We start from the raw sequence: 13,595 nt of genomic DNA, 5'->3' as shown, positions 1-13,595 counted from the left end.
ATGCAGTGGATGTTGTTTATATGGATTTTAAGGAAGTGTTTGACAAGGTACCACATAAAAGGGCGGTTAACAAAATTGAGGTTCGTGGTTTAGGAGGGTCAGTGTCCAATTGGATAGAAAATTGGTTTAAGGACAGAAAACAGCGATTCTTATTAAATGGTTCTTTGTCAGACTGGAGGATAGTCGACAGTGGTGTTCCCCAAGGGTCAGTGCTCGAACCACTGCTTTTTTTGCTAAAGGTAAGTGACTTGGATCTTGGAATACAGAGTAGAATCTCAAAATATGCCGATGACACCAAACCTGGAGGAGCGGCAAACAGTGAAGATGATATGAACTGCCTGCAACAGGACAGTGATAGGCTAGCAGAATGGGCAGACAGGTGGCAGATGGAATTTAATAGTGACAAGTGTGAGGTGATGTATTTTGGCAGAAGGAATAGGGAGAGGCAATATTTACTTAATGGCACAGTTCTAAAGAGTGTACTGGAATAGAGGGACTTGGGGTTCATGTGCATCAATCTTTGAAGGAGGCAAGTCATATTGCGAGAGTGGTTCGCAAAGCATATGGGATCTTGGGCTTTATAAATAGAGGCATTGAGTACAAAAGCAGGGAAGTTATGCTGAACCATTATCAAGCTCTGGTTAGGCCCCAGTTGGCGTGTTGCTTCCAGTTTTGCTTACCACACTTAAGAAAGAATGTGAGCGTCCTTGAGAGGATGCAGAGGAAATTCACCAGAATGGATCCAGCTATGGAGGATTTTAGTTACAAGGTTAGGTTGGAAAAGCTAGGGTTGTTCTACCTGCATCAAAGGAGAGTGAGGGGAGAATTGATAGATGTGTTTTCGGCTCTGACAGTTTTAAATAAGTTGGCAAGGAAACATTGTTCCCGTTAACTATTGGTACAAGGACTAGGGGACACAGATTGAAGGTTTTGGACAGGAGATACAGGGGGAATGTGCGCAAGAACTTTCTTACACTGATTGGTGATGATCTGTAACTGGCTGCCCACGGGGGCAGTGGAAATGGAGACAATCGAGGATTACAAAAGGAATTTGAATGGGCACTTGAAGGAAATAATTTTACAGGGCAATGGGGATCGAGCAGACAAGTAATAACTCGTCTCCACTCCTAGTATTTCTAAATCCCACACATTCACTATAATGTGAACAATTCTTTCCTGTTGTGTCTCTCTCAGATTTGTAAACTTCACTGTATTGGAGTGAAGTGACATCTACTGGCAAGAAACAAGAACTGCCGTGATGAGATCAGCCATGATTGTATTGAATGGCAGAGCAGGCTCGAGTGGCTGACTTGCCGACTCCGGCTCCTCGTTCTTATGTTCATAGAATCATACAGCACAGAAGGAGGCCATTCGGCCCCATTGTGTCTCTGCTGACTCTCTGACAAAAAGATGCAATTAGTCCAACCCCCTGCCTATTTCCCCAAAATCCTGGAGAATTTCACTTTGAAATATTTGTCCAATTCCTTTATGAAAGTTATAATTGAATCTGTTTCCACCACCCTGTCAGACAATTCATTCCAAATCCGAATCAGTTACTGGGTAAAAAGATCTCTCCTCACTTCCCCTTGACATTTTTGGCCAATTATTTTAAATCTGTGTCCTCTGGTTACTGACCCCCAGGACAGTGGAAACAGTTTCTCCCTCTCTACCCTATGAAAATCCTTCATGATTCTGAACACCTCTATTAAATCTTCCCTTAACCTTCTCTACTCTGAAGAGAACAATCCCAGCTTCACCAGCATGTCCAGAGAACTGACACCCCGCATCTCTGGGATCATTCTCGTAAATCTCCTCTGAACTGTCTCAGAAGCTTTGATGTCCTTTCTAAAGCCTGGTGCCCAGAACTGGACACATTACTCGAGCTGAGATCGAGCCAGCGACGCCCACATCCCACGAACGAATAAAAAAACGCTCCCGAACCAGACCCCAATTCTTATCCATTTATAGACGCCGTTTCGGGGAGCCGGGAAAAGCTTCACCACCGCCATCCGCAGGGATACAGATGGGATTGTTCCATCTTATTGTGGCCCTGAGGCCCTGCTCCAGCTGTGTGAGCCCGCAAAGTCTTCTCGCACTTTGTGAATATCCAACTCCGAACCCGCAGCTCTTGCTGCTGACAAAGCTCTCTACCGCGCCTGCGCGCCCCGCTCCTGTCACAGATCGGGCGGATTCTAGGCCGCTGAGCATGCTGGGTATCACACCTGTCATTAATGCTATTCTTTCAGCTGAAAGGTTTTATGACGTACATTTCATGACCTGGAATCGTCGTGAGTGTTTTCTTTTGCACCTGTCAGTGCCTGGGAGGATAGAGTCAGCTTCACTTTGTAGCCATGAGTTTCTGGTGTGAGAAAGTGGTGTTTAACTCAGTATATTTCAGTTTTTGGTCTGTGACTGTGGGTATTATTCAGTACTTGTTTGTTTCTGCTATTTCTCTGTGAGTTTCACCACATATCTTTCAACAACTTGTATGTGAGCATCAGCTTTTGTCTATATCTATCAGTTTCTGAGAAGTGAGAAAGGGTTTGATTCTATCCCTATCAGTTTCTGTTACATGCATGTGTCTTGAATCTGCACCTCCTCTGAGTGTGTCTTCTTCTCTGTACTTGTAGGTGAGTATGTGTTTTGCTTTGTATCTCTCAGTCTTTGAAGTGTGAGCCTGGGTTTGTACCTAATTTCCTTTGTACCTTGCAGTTGGGATATGAAAGAAAGATTTTTACACGTTACCTGCCAACCGCTGCTACGTGACTGTGGGTTTCACACTGTATCTGTCAATTTCTTGTCTGGTAATGCGAAGTTTACAGTGTACCTGTCAGTTTCTTGTATGTGAGTGTTGATTTCACTCTGAAAAGAATCATAGATCATAGAATAGTTACAGAACAAAAGGAAGCCATTCAGCTCATCGTGCTTGTGCTGCTTCTATGCACGAGCAACTCAGCTCATGCCACAGACTCATGTATTCCATGAAAACATGCAATTTTTCCACTTCAGATAATTATATTATACCATTTTGAAAGCCATGGTTGAATCAGCCTCCATCACACTCTCAAGCAGTGCATATCAGATCTTAACCACTCGCTGTGCAAAAGAAGTTTTTCCTCATGTTGCCTTTGGTTCTTTTGCCATTCACCTTAAATCGGTGTCCTCTGGTTACAGAGCTTTGAATAATATTCCCCATTGCTTTCTCAGCACTGATGGATTGTGAAGCAGGAGACAGCCAGAAGTCCCACTGAGCCGCACTGACCCCGAGCTGAGAATGAAATGAGATGAAGTTCAATCTTTCACAGCGAGATGCTGCAGAGAGATGAGACCCGAATCAAAGTGAGACTTTCTCATACTTTTGCTGAATTTCATTTCAAACACTCTTTGTACTCTCTGCTAATGAAGCCTTAAAAAAGGGAAAACAAAATGGCACTCAAACTCACCACCCTGAAATTAAAAGTTTAATGTTTGACTGACTGAACTGTCACTTCTACTCGGTCTCTTATTGGATGGATGCAACTGTATTCTTCAACGCAGGGGTGGCATTCAAATCCTCCCATGGGTCCACATGTCAGACTGAGTTCCATGTTGTAGACTCAAGCAAAGGAAATCTGTTCAGTTCCAAAACTATCAGTGAGTTGAAGCTCATTACGATCATCATCATCAGAGGTCAGAACTACCTGGTGAAAGAAGACAATCTGAAGAAGGATCCACAATTATTCAAAGGCATAGACAAAGTGAAAAACAAGAAAATCGATGAGTCAATGCAAGCCAAACAGCAGAAACACTGAAGAATTCCATTCCATTCCAGTCCAGAACCCAGTCCTGTTGTTTTTGGAGTCAGGTCACAATTACTGCAACAACTTTATATTCCCACTTGGCTATCTGTACATTTAGCTAATCAAGCTCTTTGAATCCAGCTCTCTGGTCCTCAAGCAGGCTCCATATGGAAATCAATTCGCCTTCTGCAAGGCTGAAACCAATCAATGACCTTAAACTAAAAATGCCAAAGAAGAAGGGCTTGTCTAGGATTTGAACCCGGGATCTCTCACACATTAATTAATCCATCACCCTATGCAAGGATCATACCCCTAGATCAACATGCCACTGATATCAAAACTTCCTTTTAGCTCCTGTGGAATTTCACTGGCAGCCAAAGCCGACCATCCATTTTTTTTCAGATCAAAGCAACATCTGGCAAATTCTGAAATAAAAACAGAAAGTGTTGGAAATGTTCAGAAACTCTGGCAGCATCTGTGGAGAGAGAAACAGAGTTCACCTTTCAGGGCGTTTACCTTTCGTTTGAGCCATCCTTTCACACTGCTTCTGTCCACCCAATCTCACTTTCAATTTTATCTAGATTCCACCCACTCACTACCTAAATACATTTATCATGAATTCCTCATATCTTTTAATAATGACAATTTTATATTTCTGGCCTTTGCTTTGGACTCCACCACAAGTGGAATCATGTCTCCATCAACCCAATCAAACCCATTCACTATTTCCTCACATTGCAATGTTTCTTTCACCCTGACAGATGATGGAATTTCTGCTGCTTGATTGCAGTTCTTGCTTTCTGCCAGTAGATGTCACCTCACTCCAGTACTGTGAAGGTGACAAATCTGAGAGCACACAACAAGAAGTAATTGTTCACGTTGTTCATTGTTCAGTGAACAGGTCCCTCTATTCCTGCACACTCTTTCGAACTGTGCCATTAAGTATATATTGCCTCTCCCTATTCCTTCTGCTAAAATGCATCACCTCACACTAGTCACTATTAAAATCCATCTGCACCTGTCTGCCCATTCTGCTGGCCTATCACTGTCTTGTTGCAGGTGGTTCATTTCATCCTCACTGTTTGCCACTTCTCCAAGTTTGGTGTTATCGGCATATTTTGAGATTCTACTCTATATTCCAAGATCCAAGTCATTTATTTGTCGCAAGTAAAAAGCAGTGGTTCCAGCAGTGACCCTTGGGGAACAGCACTGTCGACAACCTTCCAGTCTGAGAATGAATCATTTATAACGACTTGCTGTTTTCTGTCTTTAAGCCAATTTTCTATCCAATTGGACACTGACCCTCCTATTCCATGAACCTCAATGTTGTTAATCACCCTTTTATGTGTCGTTTCGAGCAGGTGAGTGGAACTGAGTTGTTGGCTCCGATAATTGCTGCAGTCACTGCGATCCCCCTTAATTTTGTACAAGGTGACAATGTTTGCAGCATGCATGTTTTGAGCCCTTGTTGAGCTCGACTATGGAGGGCTCACTGTCCAGTTCCTCCATGACAGGGAAGTCTGGAATGGCACTGAGAGCGACTTCAATGACAATGTTCTCCGTTATGTAGAGTTCAAGATAATGCTCCACTCACCTTTCCATCTGCTTGTTAGGTTCAGTGATGATCACCCCTCTCTTTGTCTTCAAAAGGTGCTGATTTAGTTACTACTGGGCCCATTGCTTTCTTAATTCCTTCATACATCCCTCTAGCATCCCCGGATTCATCAGCAGAGTTTTAACCAGTATTGATTGGTGCAGTGCCGAGCAGTCTGCAGAAACTTGATTCTGGCAGCTCTGAGAGCATTTAGATGTTGTTTGCTGGGGACTTGTTTGTAGTTCATGAGGGCTCTCCTCTTAGTTACAGTAACTGACTCCATTTCAGTCCAATAAGCCTCAAACCAGTCAGCATTCCTCCCATCTCTTTTCCTATACACAGTGAGTGCAGAGTTATAGATGGTGGTGTGCAGATGATTCCACTTTGACACTGCACTGAGGCCTTGAGCATTGTTGTCTGAAAGAGCCTGATCAAGGATGTTGAGGAACTCCTGGGTCCTTTCTGGATCAGTGGTTCGGCAAGTGTTGATCAGAAGACGAGCTTGCATCATGGATGGATGAAGCTTCCTTGGCTGAAGCCTGACCTTGTTACACACCAGGGAGTGATCAGTGTCACAGTCAGCGCTGTGATAGCTGCGAGTGATGAGGACACTGCTGAGGGTGTTATGTCTGGTGAAGATAAGGTCTAGCTGGTGCCAATGGCATGATCTCGGATGTCTCCAGGACACCTTGCAGCACAGCTTGACCTGGAAGTAGCTGTTCATCACACAGAATCCATGGTGACAGCATAGCTCCAGCAATCTCTGTCCATTTTCGTTCATCTTGCCAATCCCCTGGTGCCCTATGCACATTGGCAAAGCTGTGTAGTCAGTACCCAAGCTTGTGTTGAAGTCTCCTAGAAGGTACAGTCCCTCAGTGCTGGGAATTCTACTGATGGCAGTGTCAAGTGTCACATAGAATTGATCCTTGACATCTGGGGTGGAGGTGAGTGTCGGGACATAGATGCACATGAGATTAACTGGGCCCACACTTGTTGACTAGTGAAGAGGAAGAAGTCTCTCTGAGCCTACTGTGGGTGGTTCACTCATCTGAAGTGGCGTGTATTTTACTGTGAAACCCACTCCATGCTCACGAGTTGCCTCTTGGGCTTTCCCCTGCCAGAAGAAGGTGTAGTGTTTCTCTTTGAGGGATCCACTTTGAACAAGTCTAGTTTCTTGCAGCACAGCAATGTCCACATTGAGCCTTGTGAGTTCCTTGTCGATCACAGCTGTCTTGTGTGTGTCATCAACCTGCAGAAGGTTGTCGGTAAGGCCAGGACACATGGTCCTTACATTCCAGCTTGTGATGCGAAGGACTGGTGTCTTCTTTGTTGAGTTTGTTTTTCTCGGTGCATAGATAATCAATCCGCCTGTTGAGAGATGACTCTCTAAGCTCCAAGCACCCATTGAAGCAAGCAGGTCGTGGCTTCACAGCACCTCACTAACTGGGGGCTGCCCAGCTTGGAGTGAATGGTAGCTATCCAATGAGACACTAAGAGCTCTCCCACTGTCCGAAGTAACCCCTGGCGCTCATACTCTGCACCAATTGAATGAGAGCTTATAATCAGTAACTGTTTATTCCCGGGTTGTGCTCATGTTTAACCACAAAGCTGGAGTGTCCTCTCCAGGGCACAGGCCTGGGCAAACAGTATGGAGACCCTGAGCATCAGGACCCCCTCTCAGCATTGCTCGTATTGTCCAAAGGAAAGGAAAAGCCAGTACTGTTTGTTACCAGCTCTGCTGTCGGAGTTGCTGGAAAACTGCCTGATAAGTCACAGGTAACCGCCTCCAGGACTCCACTCCGGATTTACTGTCCAGGTTTACTGCCTCAGCCTTCTTATTTATTTATTTAGAGATACAGTACTGAAACAGGTCCTTCCAGCCCACCGAGTCTGTACCGACCATCAACCACCCATTTATACTAATCCTACATTAATCCCATATTCCTACCACATCCCCTCAATTCCCCCACCACCTACCTACACTAGTGGCAATTTACAATGGCCAATTTACCTATCAACCTGCAAGTCTTTGGCTGTGGGAGGAAACCAGAGCACCCGGCAGAAACCCACGCAGTCACAGGGAGAACTTGTAAACTCTGCACAGGCAGTACCCAGAATCGAACGCGGGTCACTAGAGGTGTGAGGCTGCTGTGCTAACCACTGTGCCACTGTGTCTTCTCGAGACACCCCTTGAGAAGTGAGACTTTTTGCCCAGAGATGGGGCTCTGTTTCTTGGCATCAGGATGGAACCACACACCAGTGGGCCTGCATGACATGCACAAGGATATCACACACTGCCCCATCTCTGGTACAGATCAGAGTCAGACACTGAACAGATTGCAACCCACAAGGACATCACAACCTTCCCGCTCTCTGGGACAGGTCAGTGTGATACACCAAACAAACAGCACCCCACAGGGACCTCACAAATGCCACGTCCCTGTGACAGATCAAGGTCAGACACTGCAAATATTGCAACCGCAGGAATGTCACAAATTGCCCCATCCCTCGGACAGCTCGGGGTCTGACATTGAACATATTGCAACAACAAGGACATTACTGTATAACTCCCTCCATTCTGAAAAACAAGCATTCACCCTACTTTTTACCCTGCAGCCAATTTTGGATCCACACTGCCACTGCCTCTTTAATCCCATCTGCTTGAATTTTGTTAGCAAGTCATAGAGAGATGCAAAACTGAAACAGGCCATCCGGCCCACTGAGTCTGTGTTGACCAACCACCACCCATTTATAGTAATCCGACAGCAATCCCATATTCCCTACCACGTCCCCACCATTCTCTTACCTACACTAGGAGCAATTTACAACAGCCAATTTACCTATCAACCTGCAGTCTTTGCTTGTGGGAGGAAACCGGAGCACCCAGCAGAAACACACACAGTCACAGGGAGAACTTGCAAACTCTGCACAGGCAGTACCCAGAACTGAACCTGGGTTGCGAGAGCTGTGAGGTTGCAGTGCCAACCACTGTGCCATTCAGGGCGGCACAGTGGCGCAGTGGTTAGCACTGCAGCCTCACAGCTCCAGGGACCCGGGTTCGATTCTGGGTACTGCTTGTGTGGAGTTTGTAAGTTCTCCCTGTGTCTGCGTGGGTTTTCTCCGGGTGCTCCGGTTTCCTCCCACAAGCCAAAAGACTTGCAGGTTGGTAGGTAAATTGACCATTATAAAATTGTCAGTAGTATAGGTAGGTGGTAGGGAAATATAGGGACAGGTGGGGATATTTGGTAGGAATATGGGATTAGTGTAGGATTAGTATAAATGGGTGGTTGATGGTCGGCACAGACTCGGTGGGCCGAAGGGCCTGTTTCAGTGCTGTATCTCTAATCTAATCTAATCATTGTGCTGCCCCAAGTCTAGTTTATGGTACCTTTTCAAACACAATTTTGATGTCCAGACACGTACCATCAACCTCACCACCCTCGTCAACTCTCTCTGAAACTTCATCAAAGAAATTAATTCATTAATTATTTCAGACACAATCTTCTGTTAACCAATCTGTACTGGCTGTCATTTATTAGCCCATGTTCTACCAAGTGACAGTTAATTTCCTCCTGGATAATTGTCTCTAAAAGTTTCCCCACCACCGACATTAGACTAATTGGTCTGTAGTTCCTGGGTTTATCTCTCTTTTTAAACAGGGCTGTAATATTCACAATCCTTGCAGACTTATCTTTTAATTCTGGAAAATCTATTGCAGATAATCACTTTGGGCATGACTTTAACCAATTTAAGCAACAGGATACTTGATTAATAAGTCCAGAACTTTTATTGAGAGTAAAATAGTACTTAATAATTGAAAGTAAAATTATACTTAACAAACTTGGGGAATATAACTTGACAGCTCTGGGGACTGGTCGAGCTTGGTCTCAGAGTGTCACGGTCCTCTTTGTCCAGTATAGATCCCTCATCAGGTGGAGAACTTGGTCGATGATCTGAGCCTTTACCCCTGAGATCTTCTAGTGTTCCTGCACACTGAAACCAGACAAGATCCCTACTTTTAACCCCTGGATGGCCATCACACCACCATGTAAAATAATAATTGGTCCCAGCTGTTGCTAGGTACATTTAATTAGTTCTTAATAATGTCTTCCACGAACAGTCACCTGTCCTCAGAATCTCAGATATGAGTACAATGGAGTGGTTTCACACTGTCTCCCAATCTGATCTGAAACAAGTTTCCTGTTCATTAAATCAAGACTCTTGAAGGTCACGATGTGGCATACCATGGGTTTTATCAGGGGTCCGAGAAAGGTCCATTGTTTGAATAAATTTAGCTGAAACTGCCCTTTCCCACAAAGACACAGAAACTCACAGTAAATAGATTGAACTAACTTTAAATGAAAACCCATTCTCTCTAAAATGTTTATTGATTCATTAATTATAACTCAATCAAGGTTCATTACTTTTACAATCATCTGTTTCAGGATGGGTAGCTACTCATTAATTATACAGGATATAAACATTAGTACTGAACACAAAATGGTTCCTTTGGTCATGTGTTAATTATAAAATGGCTTTCGTAATGTTGTTAGTTATGACAATGGATACATTATAAAAATGGTCAAGTTAAACTAAGATCGAACTACCCAAGCTTACCTCCATCCTCCAGTCCTCTGGCATCATTCCCATATTCAAGGAGGATTGAAAGATTGTGGTTCGAGTCTCCTCTATTTCCACCCTTACTTCCCTCAGCAACCCAGGATGCAGCCCATCCAGACCGGGTGACTTTTCTACTGTGAGCACTGCTAAGCTTGTAATTGTCTCCTCTTTATCTATTTTCATCTCCTCCAAATTCTCCACTTCCTCCTCCTTTACTGTGACATTTGCAGCACCCGTCTGTTTTGTGACAGATGAAATCTACTTAATTAGTGCCTCAGCCACACCCTCTGCCTCCACAGGATCTCCTAATTGACTCACCATTTCATTGACTGTCCATATGTTGGTAAAAGACTTCAGTGTTCCCAGTTATGTGACCTGCTAATCTTTTCTCATACATTCTCTTGCTGATCTCATTTCCTTTTTCAGCTCTCCTCTGTACTTTCTGTATTCTGCTTGTTTCTCTACTGCATATGAATCCTCACATGATTTCTCAGTGAATGGTTTTTGAACTATTTTGTAAAAGGATTTAATTTTGTAAATTTCTCCCTAGCTCCCCTCATGGTCAGGCAGAAAGTTTAACTGCTGTGTTTTCAAACAGCAACAGCTTTATTTGAAAAGCCATTGGGACAGGATTCCGGGTTTTAATCCAGTCACAAATCTGGTTCTGACGTCTTGTGGCTCCAGCTGTCACATGACCTGTCAGAGGATGACCTCATAATTGACCCAGTCATGGAGCTGTGGGTTGATGTTTAAATTGTTTCAAAATAATTTTCCAGAAGGACAATCAAAATGAATCCATATATAAAAGGTAGATTTTGTGAATTTGTGCTCCCAGTGGAAATTCCTGCAGAGTCTGCTGGTTTTCATATCCCCAATTCCCCACAGGAAGCTCTGTGCACGGAGTCTGTATTCATTACATCAACATTATACAGAATCATTTCATGGGAGACCTCAGTGTGAATTGTAGACAGGTGGGTCAGTTTTAACTATCAAAGTAACACAGAAGCAAAATACTGCTGATACTGGAAATCTGAAATAAAAACAAAAAATGCTGGAAATACTCAGCAGGTCTGGCAGCATCTGTGGAGAGAGAAACAGAGTTCACGTTTCAGATCTGTGACCTTTCATCAGAACTGAGCTGAAATTGTCTGAGGGACTGCGATTGTGGAATCAATTTCAGGGTCAAAGACATTGTACTTGGTAAGGATAGGAAGATGGAGATTATTAAGTATAGTGCAACAATATAGATGCTTTTACATTATTTTAATCAAAATTGATTTAAACTTTGTGCTCATGAATCCTATCTTTTGATCACAATGACACTGATAACAATGGAAAAAGCAAGACTTGCATTTCACGACCACAGGACATTGCAAAGCCTTTTACAGCCAATGAAGGAAGGACTTTTCAAGTGTAGTCACTCAACAGTACAATAGAGTACCCGACAATAAAGATGTATAAGATTCTCACCACACAACTGCCAGACAATGACCATTCCAAACAAGAGAGAATCTAACCATCTCCCTTTGACATTCAATGGCATTGCCATCGCTGAATCCCCCACTCTCAACAACCTGGGGGTTACCATTGAGCAGAAACTGAACTGCAGTAGCCAGATAAATATTATGGCTACAAGAGCAGGTCAAGGGACTAGGAATCCTACGGCAAGTAACTCACCTCCTGACTCCCCAAAGCCTGTACATTAGTCAGGGGTATGATGGAATACTCTCCACTTGTCTGGCTGGGTGCAGCTCCAACAATACTCAATAAACTCAACAGGACAAAGCAGCCCGCTTGATTGGCACCCCATTTACAACATTCATGCCCTCCATCACTGGCACATAGTGGCAGCAGTGTGTACCATCCACAAGATGCACTGCAGCAATGTGCCAAGGCTCCTGAGACAGCACCTTCCAAACCCGCGACCTTTATCACCTAGAAGGACAAGGGCAGCAGATGCATGGGAACACCACAACCTGCAAGTTCCCCTCCAAGCCACACACCATCCTGAATTGTAACTGTCTCACCGTTCCTTCACTGTTGCTGGGTCAAAATCCTGGAACTCTCTTCATAACAGCAGCACATGGACTGCAGTGGTTCAAGAAGGCAGCTCAGCACCACCTTCTCAAGGCAATTAGGGATGGATAATAAATGCTGGCCTAGCCAGTGACACCCACCTCCCATGAATGAATAAAAAAAATGATAATATCCTGTAATCCTCCAAAGTAGAAAATACAGATGGAAATGAAAAATAATAAAACACAGTCAGCATGGATTTCACAAAGAAAGACTTGATTAACCTTATCTTTGAAAAATCAACAGCAAGAGTAATATAGCAGATGTAGAAGAGTTTAAGTTAATAAAGCCTCATCCATTTATGTGCTTGAACCAACAAATTGTGCGTTAACAAACAAACACACTAACTGACAGAGCTGGGTGTTGTTCTTTCTAAATTACCCTAAAGTAGGGTGTTAATGAGTTAAAGCTTCAGGTTGCTGCAACCAGAATAGCCATTGTCCACTTTCAGTTTTACTGTTATAAATAAAGGGTGGAACATTCATCGTGAATCTATAGAAACAGTCTGGTCCTGCACACTGCAGACACATCCACGTCATCACCAACCAGCTCTCCTATAATTGGTGCAGTTATTTGACTTTGCCCCATTCGCTCCATGGAATTACTTTTAAAAGATTTTAAATTACAAGCAGTTTTGTTAATGTTCAGCCTTTGAGAATAAATCATTCCCTGGCCACAGTGGAGAGAGCATAAAATATAAAACTGTAGATTACCAGGTAACACAGTGAAAGCTGATCAGCTAATCTATAATTACTTACTTTTCTTACTTTTCCTCTTGCTATTCGGTTTTTCATCATTTTCAGTTCCTGACTCCGGATATTATTGTGATTAAATGTGAAAAGATGCACTGTGTCTCAGCCCCGGTATATTGACTCTTTCTCTGCACAGTGCTGTGTACACTCAGATACTGACACTGTCTCTCCCTCCCTCCATTTTCCAGCCCTGACGGTGCAGAAAGCGCTGCTCAAAGTTACACATTCTGACTGTCTGCAGTTGATTAGTGAGAGATTATTAACATATCCTTCTGCAGCGCTGCCTCGGTTAATAACAGCAGATAGAAGTCACATTTCAGGTACAGAAACAGACGCATCAATTATTCACTCTTTCCCAGAGTGAGTGAGGCCGGGACAAGCAGCAACATTCCATCCCCACACTCTGCAATTACCCAGCACCAGCGGAAAGCAGTGAATACAGATTCAATCAGTGGGTTAATGTCCATGACAGGGATGCAAGATTCCACAGCCCAGGACAAACATCCCCATACACCGAGAAAAAGCTCAGGAAAACCCAGGGGAGTTAATATCCCAGTCACTGAGCATTCCAGTAACATTGAACATTTCCTGAACTGAGTGAACCTTTCAAAGTACAGAAGTGAGGACGAGGTCAAAAAGGTCTGAACAGTTGAGGTGACTGAGTGGTTTCAGCTTCTCTGTTCAGGTTGCAGCTTTCACTGGAGGCATGTGTTTAAATCCCACTTCTGACAAGTTGATTTTCAGTTACTTTGCAGAGCTTCCTTGAAGGTTTGA

This window comes from Heterodontus francisci, unplaced genomic scaffold (genome assembly GCF_036365525.1).
Source record: "Heterodontus francisci isolate sHetFra1 unplaced genomic scaffold, sHetFra1.hap1 HAP1_SCAFFOLD_61, whole genome shotgun sequence".
Taxonomy (NCBI): Eukaryota; Metazoa; Chordata; class Chondrichthyes; order Heterodontiformes; family Heterodontidae; genus Heterodontus; species Heterodontus francisci.
Note: the sequence above shows the minus strand (reverse complement) of the source record.